General features: G+C 35.6%; 1 protein-coding gene across 3 annotated transcripts in view; it reads right to left on the bottom strand.

Moving 5' to 3' along the window:
* Positions 1-15,305, bottom strand: part of htt (huntingtin) — a 595,026-nt gene that overhangs the window by 222,483 nt on the left and 357,238 nt on the right. The window lies entirely within an intron of this gene.

Here is a 15,305-nt window from a genome sequence, read left to right as displayed (position 1 = left end):
AAATTTTAAAAAATACAAATAAATAAATAAATAAAAATACAAACAGAATCTTTTAAAATTAAAAATTTAAAAAATTTTAATATGTGAAAAAGCTGTATTAACATCAAGTGTCATTCACTACAAGTTTAAAAAATTGTATTTGAACTTGAGTGGATGAATAAAAAGCATTTTATGTACTGAAAATATGAACAAGATATAGGGAGAGTGTGAGCTAATTGTAGGAATTTAACAATTCCGGATATTCATTTCGCAAACGAGGCAGTTAAAAAAAAAAAAAAAAAAAAAAAAAAAAACACCTCTTTGAACAAGTTGCTCTAAATAAATCTTTCGGGCCCATTCTTGCCATTTTTTGTGGTTTTGCCTCTGCTTAATAATTGCACTTAATAGTAAAGTTTCAACTATAAAAAAAATTATCTGATTCGGACAACTTGCCGCAAACATACAGAAGAACAGCGAAGTAATAAGATACAGCTCTGTTGATGCTATATTACAGCGTCACGTGATTTTTGTGCAAAATAATTCTATTGGTTAAACGCACTCTTCGCAAGCGTACTCATTTGGACGCTTTTATGCTCGTAACGTAAAAGTGCGCTCGTCAGCTACGTTTCGAGCGTACTCGTGTGGACGGGCCTTAAGGCATGAAAATGTTATTTTCCTAAAGGGAGAAATGCCATTGCGGAGGAACTTTGAAGAAAAACTGACCTTTGAGTGGTTATTAAAAATAATGCATGTAATTTTCATTCAAATTATAGTTAAACATATTCCGTATGTAAAATTTCCGATATATGCTAAATTATTGTAAATTACTCGAAAAATATAGTGAATGCACAGAAATTAAAGATTTGCATGCGTCGAAAATGAAAAACATGAAATATGTATGGCTATTTATATGCATATGCTTGCAAAAAAGCATGTATCTACCTTTAACAAAATACATAAATATTTATTAAATATTTATAAATGTATTTGGAAAGGAAGGATTTATTCACTCATAAACTCCTGTGAAAGTTACTGTGAAGAAATTGAGTTATTAAATATACCTAAATTTATAATGATTATTAATATTATCTAAATATATAATAACCTTAACATTTAATTGCAAACATAAATTCAAATTCTGTTGACAAATACGTTTATAAAACTGTTTAAGCAAGAATTGTTCGTACTGGAAAGCAATCTGTTAAAAGAGATTGCAAAGTAAATTCTATGAGATGCGTACTTACAGGAAGTAGTAAAGAAGAGTTTTAAAATATGTATTGTTGAAATTAAGGGTTAAAAAAATCTGATAAGTATTAAAAGAATTATTACCTTACATTTTATAATAATTCAGTTACAAGTTTTTTAAGTAATATTTTTTTAAAATCCTTTTTTTATTCCCTTTCAGAAATATTCAGAGAAAGTTAAGTACACGGAAATCAGCACCAATATTTAATGTATTTCACTATTAAAATAAAAGGTATTCTCATTAGAAATGGATCGAATAGAGCATTAATTATAAATTGACTCAGATTTTTGATTTAAAAGATGCCTCAGAAGCTAAAAAAATCATGTCATGTTTGAGAAAGTATTTTAGGAAGAAGCTCTGTAAGTAAAAAAGAAATAATACGTAATTTCAATATTAAAAATATAATAAAATTTGATTTTAATTTTTGTAATCTTTAGCCGAATAAAATTGAATTACTTTAATTTTTTCTCCCTAATGTAATTAACGAAAACTTGTGAAAATATTTCATTCAAGTTAAACTGTTCTGTGAAAAGTATAGCATTTAATTCCGTTCAGAATGAAATGTTGTTTAAAAATGTATTCCAGGGGTTCTCAACCGGTGGTACGCAAGAGAAAAATAGGTGGTAAGCAAAGTATTTTTAACTATTAAATTCAAAAATTAAAACCCCAACATCCTGATTGAGTTTTTTTCTCCAACACTCGTAAATTTATGCGACCTCACCTTTGTTCAAGAGTTGTGGTAGGACTTTGTAGTGGTGGTATTAGGACTTTGTAGTGGTGGTATTAGAGGTTTTCAATTTTTGTTTAGATGGTACACGTTAGTCAAAAGATTGAGAACCACTGATGCATTCTTTTCACATATTTAGGACTCTGAAATATTGTAGGGAAAGAAAATATATAGATTTATATGTATATCTACGACGTAATTACAAAATGCTTACATCCGATCGTGTCAAACCACATTGATGTTAATGGTAAGTGACTGAATATTTTGGTCTCCACAAAGGGATCGCCAGTGCTTCAAAGCAACGTATGGGAAAAACCAGTTAGAGCCTCTCCTCTTATTTCCTACCTCCATGTTTTAAGCACATGTTCGTTTGAGACACGGAGTATAAATACTTCGTGGTTTGAGACAATAGGTCCAAACAAGTCGAATTTGCAGGAGTACGGTCAGAAATCGGGAGAGTTGGCAACTGCACTTGCTTTTTCTTGAATAGTCCTAAAATTGTCCAACCTAATAAGGTCTTCTACGACTGAAAGTCCAGATGTAAGTACTTCAGTTATTCCAATCAATATGCTTCCAAGTACCTCAGCTCCTAGAAGAACTCTTCTATGTAGCGACAACATCTCTCAGTTTTATTTTTGAAAAACAAGCTCAGCATATAATGTTTCATCACGTACTCTTGGTAGCAATGAGCAAATCTTCGGTTGATTAAGCTGAGACACAAGTAGAATACCTTCGATCTAAACCTTCAATAGTTACTGTATTTCTACTATGCTCAGAAGCCGGAGAAATTCCTCCGCCAAATAGTCCTTGAGACAACACTTTTGCGGAAGGAAAAATATTTAAATCAACAACTAAGCTACTTTCAATGCAGGAACGATGTAATCTATCATCCATTTACGCTCGCACACATATTTCCTTACCTCTGTGCGTAGTCTGATCGTGAGTGTTTTCAAATATATTTCATGTTCTGAACGAAGATTTGTCAACAGAGTCTCAGTAGATTTTTGTTCTTCATCTGGTACTTTGTCCTTTGATGAGGAATTAATATCTTTACCTAAATATAGGCAAAGTAACGTCTTATGACTCTACCCAAAAATCAAACATTTTATGTTACTGTCACTTTTTGCCATGTCACAAGGCTTAAGACAAACAAGAAACATTTCTGTTGCACAACTTGGGATTTTCTATCACTGTAACTTATTGTAGGCAATTTTGAACAATCCTGAGTTGGATGAGGACGATCACAGAATATACAACTAACTTTTCTTGTAGATGTGTTCAAAATTAGAGTAACACCAGTGGGTTTGTAACGTTGAACTGCTGTGGAACACGTTTCATTTCATAACACTTCCAAATACACTTTCTGGTGAAACATGATGTTCAGCACCCTCTACTTCATCACGTAGGAAAGACGGCAAATTTTCTAGAATCTTTTCCTTTGCAAGGACAGATTGACTTCTCTGTTGAATTTATACCTGACCCAAGCTTTTCAGACTTTTGTTGGAAGACACGATTCCACAACAGAATACAGCATTACTATGTAACTTGATACTATCACCCCCAGTGTCTCTAAAACTCGTAGATATGAAATAAATTTATCGTATAAATCAGTTAACTTGATAATATACTTGTTATTTACTAATGCCAAAAGATCTTGAATGCAAACTTCAATCAATAAGTTTTTCCTGACAAATCGGGCTTTAAATGATCAATAATTTTCAGGTGCCCTTAGAAGGTGAATAACTTTCAAGGATATCACATGCTTTAGACTTTAGTTTTAACCAAAAAAGCAGATATTGAAGTTTGTCTTCTCTTAAATTTTGATCTTCATGAACTCGACAAAACTAATCCCAAAATGGGTAGAGGATCATAGTCCTTAAGATGAAATTTGGGAAGATTTAAATTACCATATGCAAGCTTACTAGAAATTGAAGATTTACCTTCGTCATGTTGCTAATAATAATTCTCATATATAACTCATATTTCCGTAACTTTATAGGATTTCATTGCATCATATTCTTCATCCGTAAAACTAATTAATTCTTTAATTTATTCATCTACTTTAAATAAACTTTCTGCCTTCTCGAAACCTTTGAAAAACCAAACGTGAATGCATGGATCTTTCAAAATCAAGCTTATGATGAATATCGCCAAATGTACTTGATGGCACAGTAAAGAGACGGCGTAAATTAGTTCTTTCAGCTTGTAACTTAATTTCAAGTCTGGCTCTGCCAGCCTTTACTTTAGCCTCAGTATTTGTTTATTCAGAAACTTGTCATTTTACTTTTCTTAAATGTATATCAGATTGAACACAAATACTGTACATGAAACAGAAGTCTGTATAAAATAAATCAGAAGCAATTAAAAATTAAATAAATCCTAAATTATATGGTTTATCGCCAAATGTACTTGATGGCACAGTAAAGACATGGCGTAAATTAGTTCTTTCAGCTCGTGACTTAATTTCAAGTCTCGCACTGCCAGCCTTTACTTTAGCTTCAGGGCTTCTGGTTCGCTACTTAATGCAGACTACAAAGTCCTGTTGCAGACCCCACTTTTGTTTTGACTCGGAATTCTAACTTCGTTTAATGTCCACATTAAAAAAAGTTGCCAGATTTGTAAATCAAACAAAATTACAGAACAAATGATTAAATAATACCACAAAGGAAACGTTAAACTTAATAGGCGTGGCAACATGTTCTATAAATATGCTTGCACAACTTCTACACGAACATTTTGAATTTCGTCTACATAAGGAGATATAAAATGTGTGTGTGGGGGCGCTCATCGACACTTGGGGTGTGGGGTGTGAGGTGGCCAGTGACATTACTGGAAGGCAAGCTACGTCATCCCTGATTTCACTGCAAAGAGCGGAGATTGTACACGGGAGAGGTTCGCATGCTGCTGCTTCGAAATTAGAGGCTACACTAAAAGTTTATGTTAATCGAATGGCAACGGCAATCGTAGTAATGGCTAGCATGGCTTATCATGATGACGCGACAGTGCAATCTGGTGTCCTCTTCTGCAAGAAGCTTAAATTTCTGTTAAAAATATTGCAACGAATAAATTTCACAATACTCATCGCACACGTACACGCACACATGTATACATACAATCATTCACACATGGGCTTTTAACGAAAGCCTCAGCTTTCTGACACCTGAGGGTCTCTTTCACAGTTTCACAGTCGTGGGTTTTTTTTTTTTTTTTTTTTTTCAATTCTCAGGTGCCAGCCCCTTCCCACAACTTCACTGTGGAGTCACTGACCAACGATAGCATTTAAAACGAAACACAAAATGCTACTTTTCTCTTTGTTTGTCAAACTCTATTTTATAATGGCCGTACCCCCAAAATATATCTTTTATCGTCAAAAGGAGTGAGAGACTTAATTTACTAATGAACAGTGAAGAGTTGACGTTTCTCACTTGCAATTCTGTATTGAATTTCTCGTCTAGGCTCCATATTGACATTGCTTATAATTTTTATGTCTGGTTTTATTTCTCACGAAGTGACGTGAAACTCTCTTCTCTTTTTTCTACTCCCACATCTCCGATAAGAAAGAATATACAGGGTGTCCAAATGAAATGTACCTATTTTGAACAGTCGATTAAAAACAAAGTTTTAGCTCTACGAGGGCGATAATGGCCACATGTGAAAGCTGAATTCGTAGTGTTTGGTGACAATACTTTTTTCTCGTGTTTGTCGTTCCTGCGTTCTTGCTGAGCCGACAAACGGAAAAATGGCGTCATCGCAAGAGAAGGCACAAATTGTTTTCTGGCATGCAGAACACGAATCCTTAGTAAAAGTGCAAAGAATGTTTCAAACAGTTTATAAAAGAAATCCACCCCAGGCTAAGAATACAAAAAAAGTGGCATAAAACATTTCTCGAAACGGGAAGTGTACAGAAATGATCCGGAGGTGATCGGCGTTCACATTATGATTCACGTGTGGAAGATTTTCGACAAGCTTTCGTTTGGAGCCCTCGTCAGTAGATCAAACAGGCAGCTTTTGATTTATCTGTGCCACAATCAACTATTCATGATGTGCTGCATCAAAAACTGAAGATGCATGCATGTAAAATGCAGACTGTGCAGAAACTGCAATTAAATGATAGGCTGCAGCATGCAGCATTTGCTGTGGAGATGTTATCTTGCATCGAAAATGAACACGATTCTCTAAGCCGCATCTGTTTTTCAGATGAAGCTACATTTCATGTGAGCAACAACATTAATAAGCACAACTACATAAATTGTGGCTCACAAAATCCCCATTCACTACATGAATCGGAACGGAGCAGCCCCAAAATCAATGTCTGGTGTGCTCTATCACATGACACAGTCATACGACCATTTTTCTTTGCTGAGACGTCTGTGACGGAAAACATTTACCTGTACATGTTACAAATTTACACAATACCCAAATGCAGCATTTACAACTGTTATCTTCCAACAAAATGGGGCCCCTCATCACTGGGAAAAACATATTCGAGCATTATCAGATACAACTTTCCCTAACCAATGGATAGGACGCAGTGGCCCAATTGCCTGACTGGCAAGATGTCCCAAAGTAACTCCTCTCGATTTCTTCTTTTCGGGCTACGTGAAAGACAAAGTCTGCTCAGCATCCGTGATATTGAAGACCTTTGTGCCTCCATAACCGCGGCTATTGCTACTGCGACTCCGGAAATACTACAGCGGACATAGCTGGAACTGGACTACCGGCTGGACATTCTCAGAGCTATTAAGGGAGCTCATGTGGAATTGTACTGATTGTTTAATAAAAACTTTGTGAGTATTGGTATCGATTTTTACAGTTTTCTTACGCTTTTAAACTCCCTGTTAAGTAGAGCGACCTCTCCAAATCAGGTAAATTTGATTTGGGCACCCTGTATTTTAGTGCGCATATTCTTAAACTAATTTTAATGAAAATTCGTCTTTCATGCGTCTAACTTTCTTCTTTCATACATTTTAACGCTCGTAATTTGCATTATAGTCTTAATTTATAACATAATTCCCATATTTTCAGATCATATACCTGACATTTATTTAATATTAGATGCAAATTTTAACTTCTTTCCTGTTTTTTAACATTTGTAGTTTCCAACATACTCTGAATTTTAACTAATTTATGATAATTTCACACTACATGCATGACTTTCATTTAATTTTTAACTACTTTAATGCATTTTAATCTTCGTAATTTCAAACGTACACTTAAATTTAACTTAATTCCTATATTTTCTGATCTTATATATGATATTTTAGATGTAATTTTTAACTTGTTTTGTACATTTTAACTTTTGTAATTTTTAAACTACTTTAATTTTTAACTTGTTTATTATATTTTTACACCATACACATGAACTTTTAATTAATTTTTAGATGTAATTTTTACATCTTTTCACACTTCATTTTCCTTTTAATTTCGAACATACTCTAAATTTTGACTCTTTTTTTTTTTTTTTTTAAATAGTTTTTGCTAGTTATCACGCTTTTCATTTGACTTATTTTACTATTTAAGTTAAATTTACATGTGTAAATTTTTTAAATATACAGATAGTTTTCAATTAAGCATTTTATTTTATAAGCATTAACTATCATTCATATCTACTTCTTTGAAAATCCGTTCCTTAGCGTATATTTTGTAGTACTATTTTAATTTGTCTATTCTACAATTTCTCATTAGTCTTGTCATCAATAATTCTAATACAGTAAGACCCCGCTTAACGTGGGGAATACGTTCCATCGAAGTAGAGCGTAATGCGAAACAGCGCTAAGTGAGGCTATCTTAACATGTAAATAATGGGGTTAGGGGAAGACAGATAAAAAAATGGTTAGGCATTAAATTTAATAATGTTTTTTTAATAAAAATAAAATCAAACATTTATTTCTTACAAAAATAAAAACAATATAAACGCATATACTTTTAAAAACAAATAAAATTCTCAGTCAGATCATTCAGTCTATTCTGGGTTTCCAATTTTCTGCCTTTTTGTCAAGAAGGCATTATGATAGATTGGCTTAATGGCATATTGCGTTCAATTTCGTCATCAATCCATATAGACAGTCGTTTTTCCATTTCCTCTATAATGTTATTTCTAGAACGGGTAATTCTAGTTGCAGTTGCCGATGACAGTATTTTTTCTTTATTCTTAAGAATTGTCCTTATTGTTGAAGTTGCCAAAATCAGTGCAGCACTAATTTGAGATTGACGTTCACCAGAATCTAATCTTCTAATCACTTGCATTTGAGTTTCCAGTGAAATGCTTTTTCTGGTTGCTTTCTTTTCTTGTTTTTTATTATCACCCATGATAAAAACTAAAGATCATAATATTTGTCACTGTATTAATCGTTATAGTATTATACAAATTTAAACTTACAATAATGTCAACAAATGTTTCAAATGATAAAAATGCGTCCACAAAGCAAGAAACACAACTACACTGTTTCGCATATGTTATTTGGAAACCTAGCGCTGCGCACAATTTCGGAGAATCCCCGGGTTGAAATAAAAGAGCGCTAAACCGAAACAGCGCTAAACGAGACAGCATTAAGCAGGGTCTTACTGTATTTTACTCCATTATTAACTTCACCCACATTTTCGAACTTTATAATTTTCTGCACATTCGGATATTTACTTTATATTCTTTATACCTGAATGCATGCTATTAAGCACTTCAATGTTAGGTTCCGAGCCTAGATTGCCATTCTGCTAGCTTGATGGATTAGGAATTTTCAAAATCAAATCTCAGATTTCATCCATAATTTTAGAACAATATTCACTGCTTCATGTACACAAACATAAATCTTTCTTATTATTTTGAACGATTAATAACTTTTAATTTAGTCCCCCCCAAATGCAATGCATCCCTATCATTATTTTTACACTTTAAATGTCCCGAATATACAAATTTTCTCTTTATTACATTTTTCCTGCACTAAGTGCAGATATTTTTGCCTTCATGGACAACTTTCAAGTTAAATTAAAGATTATTTACATTACATGTAGAAAAGAAATTCCTAAGATAAACATTTCCAGTAACGAATTAGATGTGAATTACCAAGCGTTCAATGATATTACCCATTGGTTATCATTTCATCTCCTGAAATTTTGTTTTATTGATATACTTTTATTCTAGTGCATTATGTTACACATTTCTTCAGTTCCAACTTAATTCACTAGTGAGCTTCACATACAGTCTATTTTTTTAATTTCTTATTCCAGTAGTTTCTTTCATGAATGTCAGTTTTCATTAATTTATTTACCAACTCATTTATTTACGAGTAAAATCTTGTGAAACACTCCTGTACCTTTATACAATATATCATTATCAATACACAGAAGGAACCAAAGAAACAGCAAAAGATATTTTACCAAAATCTCGGCTTTATTTTCGAATATTTTAACTTTCATCCATCTCGAATACAGAAATTACTTTATAAAATACTCATTACATTAGTTAAATATTCCTTAATAATACCCATTTAATGAGGATTGACCCCTTTTCAATAGAAAATTACACCCAAATAATTGTTCCATTTTCTTATAACTTTACATAACTTAAAATTTGCATAATAGGAAATTTTCATGCATTTTTGAGAACTGTAATTTAATGTTTCTAAATATTACGTTTTTCCGAGACGAATATTCCAAAGACAAATCATTCAAATTTTCCTGCATTATTTCCTCAGCACAGAATTCCTATCTTAGGATTATTTAACATAATATTAATAATGAAATACGAAATAAGCATGTGCCACTCTAGAACATTTACCATTTTACACAAATGAGCATAGAACATTCCCCAAATTTAAGTTAGTTTCCCAGAATTCCCAATTAGTTTTACAAAATTAGCTACAGAAATCAATTATTTATTTGCCTAAAAATAATTCTTAATAGACTTAAATTTCAAGTATTTGGAAGCATTTTTCATAGCCAACAATCAGTTGACGGTGCAATGTGAAAACATGTAATGTGTTCTTCAACAAATTTTTAAAAACTCCTGCGGAAGTTTACCCTTCGTCTCACATCCTTTTGAATTAGACTCATATCAGACCAATGAACTTTTATATTTATACAGTGAAAAAACGCAGACTATCCAAACTGCTCTATTTCAAAATGTGTCACCGTAAGAGATAAGCAAATGGAGATTAAATTGCCAGCAGACGGAACATTTAACTAGTGAGCAATGTATGCAGAAAGTTATCAATGTTAGTTACGAGGCTTATTGGGGGGGGGGTAATGTTGCCCGTGTCCGTGATCATACTTAAGTCACACGTGCCCCTGGGTGGTGTTAAATGGGTAACTGTCATTGTAGTCAAGCTGTGAGGAAGGCAATCACTCTGCAGGTCGTCTGCAAGGATGACTCCAGAGACATAACGTTGGTAGATTCGGACTTTATCACTTCTGTGATTGATGACCGAATTATCGATGGCTCCATCCCCACCTGTAGAGTCCACAAGACAGTCCTGCAGCCGAATAGACTCAACATTGTGTGTGAGGATCAAGAGACTGTGGACGAACCTAAAGACCCTAATCAATGATCTACCTGGCTCTGAAGAAAACCACCCCGGCTATCACGCTACGGCTCCCGGGGACAGACCCCCCTGAAAAGGTTTTTTGCTTGGTTTCCTGGTAACAAGTCACCAAAAGATAATGTCAAGCTCCTTGAAGCCTGCAACAATGGCCTGGATGTTAAAAAGATCGCCATCAAGGCAGTCATTCCTGAAGACAGAGGTAACACTCTGCTGTTGGGAGTGGATCTTGAGCTCATGGATTACCTGGAAGACCAGAACTTCAAGCTGTTCCGTGGCGCCCGCGGCTCCGTACAGCTGAAGGAGCAGAGGCAACAGGGGAAGTCAATTCCTCCACCCAAGGATCCTCCGAGGAAACAGCTGATTGAAGAAGGGAAGATCGAAAAGCAGTCAGAACCAGAGCCTTCTTTGGAGGCTCGGGGAAAGACCTCTGAATAGGTTTCCCCTGTCAAGACTTCAAGGAAAGTCGTGGGTTAAGGAGGCGACTTTTAACTAAGTCTCTCCTAAAATCATTCAGGGTAAATTCTTAACTCTCCTTTAACCTGCTTTAATGGTTAAGGTTAGTCAACTAAACCTGCAACATAGCAGGGCAGCTTCATACAATTTAGCTGCTCAATTAGGTAAAGAAGGCACTTTTGTTGCCTTAATTCCAGAACCTTGGGTCTACAAGGGTAAAATCCTTGGTAGGCCCATGAACATACACTTCTTTTCGTCAGAAGGACCAATTGAAGATGTGACTGCTATTTTAACCAAAGACATAAACAGTTCACTAAGAGGAAACATTTGCTTCTGCTCGGTTTACATGGCTTATGACCTCAATATTCCACAAAAATTTATAGATCTTGTGAGTTTCTGTGAAATCAACAATATTCCTATGATTATTGGTGGTGATGTTAATGCTCACCACCTATCATGGGGGCAGTTCTGATACCAATCCTAAAGAAGAAAAACTCATGGAACTTATAATGAACACCAACCTAACTTGGATAAACAGGGAAAATCGCCCCACCTTTGTCAACAGAAGAAGGGAAGAGGTCATTAACCTTACACTAACTTCATCTGATATCTATAATCTTATTGAGAATTGGCATGTAAGTGACAATCCCTCACTTTCAGACAATCGCCTTATACAATTTCGTATTAGGGATGAAATTCCAGATGAATTTTTCAGAAACATTAAAAACAAAAATTGGGACCTTTATAAGGACACCCTGATTTCTAATGTCATTAACCTTCAGGCTTTAGACAATAATTGTTCAATCGAAGAGCTTTCCAAGCAAACAACCTATCAAATATCATTATTGAATCCTATCATGCATTATGCCCTCTCAAACGAAGGAAGTACTCCTCTAGCAAGAGAGTATGGAGGACCAATGAGCTTGAAAGCCTCCGTCTAGAGGTTTGGAGAGCTCACAGGAAAGCAGTCAGAAATAAATCTGATGTCAACTGGTCTAACTTTAAAATCCTACAAAGGAAATTTAAAAGTGAAATCAGGAAAACCAAATCCAACTCGTGGAGATCTTTCTGCACAGATATTCAGTCCTACCATGAGGCTGCCAGAGGACATAAGATTCTTAAGAAGTCTCGGAATCTCAACTCTCATCGGTTATGCAACCAGATGGCAGTTATGCTATAAACCCTCTGGATACACTATCGACCATGTTGAATTTTCACCTGGGGGACACAAGTGTCACCTCTGACCCCCATGAAAACTTATTGCAACTCCTTCATAGTCCATTAGATTTGGATTTTGCTAAAACAATAGTCAACTTCGAAAAGGCTAAAACGGCCCTAGATGTATTTCTTCTCTTTAGATCTCCAGGAAACGATGGCATTTGCCCAATTCTGCTCAATAAATGCTGGAACATTTCTGGCCACATTTTCGTGCACATATTCAAATCAAGCTTGGTTTTAGGATATGTTCCTAAGGTATAAAGAACTTCACCAGGTGTGTTTCTCCCCAAACCAGGGAAAGATACATATGAGAAACCAAACTCAATTAGAATGATCACGATAACATCCTTCCAGTTTAAGTTGTTGGAGTGATTGGTTTTCTGGCACCTTCAGTCAAATAAAAATCTGAACCATATTTTTACCTTAGACCAACACGGTTTTAGACCTGGCTTTTCCACTGAATCGGCTCTACACCAACTGGTGTGGAAAATAGAAAAAAAAAATTATAGACGGACACTTTACCATTGGAATTCTACTGGATATTGTAGGAGCCTTTGATAACATCGGCTTCGAGGAAATACATAAAAGTTTCATTGGAAGTCATATTCACCCTATGATAACTACACTCATGTCCATAAATTACAGATAATGCAAAATTAGGCAAAGGAAGAGTTAGAAGCAAAACAAATTTGACTTATTTTTAAAGCTTATTAATTAAACAAAAGGTAAAGAGCAAACACAGATGCTATATGTTTAATATTATTAAAAAAATTAGTGATTTTTTCTCTCTGGAGCAAATTACAAAAAAAAAAAAAAAAAAAAAAAAAAAAAAAAAAAAAAAATATTTACAAAAAAACAATATTACATGGTTGGTATGATTGTTAATACATTGTATGTCTCCCAGACGATGCAATACAGTCCGTACAATGCCTAGACATGCTGAGTATCAAATTATCAATTTGATCTTGGGGGATATTACACCACTCAAAAAGCAATGCTCTCCGAAGTTCTGGTAGACATGTAGGAGGAGGTTGACGGGCTGCAACTTGCCGGCCAAGCATGTCCCACACGTGCTCTACTGGATTCAAGTCCGGTGAGAATGCTGGCCAGTCCATACGGGTGATATCCTCCGATTGAAGCTTATGATGTATGATCGCTTATGATGTTCGCACGGTGAGGATGGGCGTTGTCATCTATAAACACAAATTGTGCACCCATGGCGCTTCGAAACAAACGTACATGTTGTTCCAGAATGACGTCCCGATAGATTTGGCTTGTCATGGTTCCAATTTGAACATGCAGGTCAGTTCTGGAACCCAGAATAATTCCACCCCAAATGAGAACTCCTGCACCACCGTAACGGTGTCATTCAATGATGTTTTCTTGGTGGGAACGGGTACCTGGAGCTCTCCATATGAAAATCCGGCGAGAATCAGACTGCAAGCTAAACCTGGACTCGTGAGAAAACATCACACAAGCCCACTGTTGCGGTGTCCACAATGCATGCTCTCTACTCCAGGCTAACCACAGGCAACAGTGAGTTGCAAAAAGTGGAACGCATCTGACAGGTCTACGAGCATATAGACCAATCTGCCCTAAGCATCTGTACAAGGTCTGCCTTGAAATTGTCATACCAGTGGCTGAAGAGAGCTGACGAGACAGGTCTGAGGCTGTTCTCTGCCTGTTTCTTTTGGCAGTAACTGCCAAATGGTATCAAAATTTGCCAAATGGTATTTGGCAGTTTGGTAACTGCCAAATGGTAAATGGCCAAAAACGGTCCTTATTCGGCGTTGTAACTCTGGGGTGACCTGTACTGTAACGTCTACTCACATTACCATCATCTTGGAATTGTTGCCAAAGCCTGGAGATGACACTCTGTGCAATTCCAAGTTCGTCTGATACTTCCAGTTGGATACGCCCATATTCCAGACGGCCGATAATTCTACCACGTAAAAAATCATCCAAATGCGTCCTTTGTGTTATACCTATTCGGTTATTGCACTGAAATGCTTATAAAGCACCTGTGAATAATTTTACTTCTCTGCCTGTATTCCTTATATATCACTCTCTTACACTCTCATCATTGTGGAGTACTATGGGTGTCATCTGGTTACTTCCTGAAATTTGCATATGATTCTTGAAGATGTGTGTAGTGATTTTACAGGTGATATATTTATTTTAGAAATTGATTTCCGCGCAACTCCGATTTATCCTTAATTTATGGACATGAGTATAGATGGGTCATCTTTATGATTCAAAACAGGAATATCCGAGTTAGTCTCACTGACTGTGAAGTAGAGAGAGATATTACTAAAGGGTGCTATTCTTTCTCCGTTCCTGTGGAACCTGGTATTCAAATCATTCTTAGTACTTCTAAGGGAGGAGCCCGGCCTGTCACAGGCTTATGCAGATGACCTTGTTGTGTTACTACGGGGTTTCAATACTGGAACCCTACACAATCAAGCTCAGCAAATCTTGAATAAAGTATCACACTGGGGTGAAGTAAATGGCCTATCTTTGTCTGCTGAAAAATCAGAGGTCATAGTTTTCCAATGGAACAGGAAATGGAAGCTGGCAGATTTGTATCTGGGTAACCAGATTATCAGACGTAAGGAATGTGTTAAATACCTAGATTCTTACCTGGACAGTAAACTCACATGGCTCACCCATATAAAAGAAAAAGCACAAACCGCCACAAATGTATGAACCCTTTCCGGCACGCTACACTTTAAAGTTGGAATTTCCCCCCCCCAAAAAAAAATTGTAGGCAGTCTATTTAGGCATAGGAGAGTATGCAGGTATAATGTTACAAAGATTGCACAAACCGTTTCCATTTTGTGGGTGTGTCCGAAGCGAACACACTGAGGCGCACGAGCTGCGATAGGTGAGCATTGCTGTGAAGCATGTATTGCAGTAAAATACTTTGCCTACGATTTAAAAACAGTAGAATCTGATCTCTGTAGCAGATTTAGCATAACCCAGGATGCACCACGGGGAGGCCTGCTACTCTACACCCTCCAAAAGAAACCGGGCGAAAAAAGGAAACTCTCATTGCTTCGGCAATGCTGAGGCCTCTCCGAGCCATTTACACAATTTAAAAATTTATAAGAAAAATAATTAAAATACTATAATATTTACAATTAAT

Source organism: Stegodyphus dumicola, chromosome X1, assembly GCF_044657685.1.
Source record: "Stegodyphus dumicola isolate Sdum_Otavi_A_Nest chromosome X1, ASM4465768v1".
Lineage (NCBI taxonomy): Eukaryota > Metazoa > Arthropoda > Arachnida > Araneae > Eresidae > Stegodyphus > Stegodyphus dumicola.
This window is presented reverse-complemented; position numbering and strand designations above follow the sequence as displayed.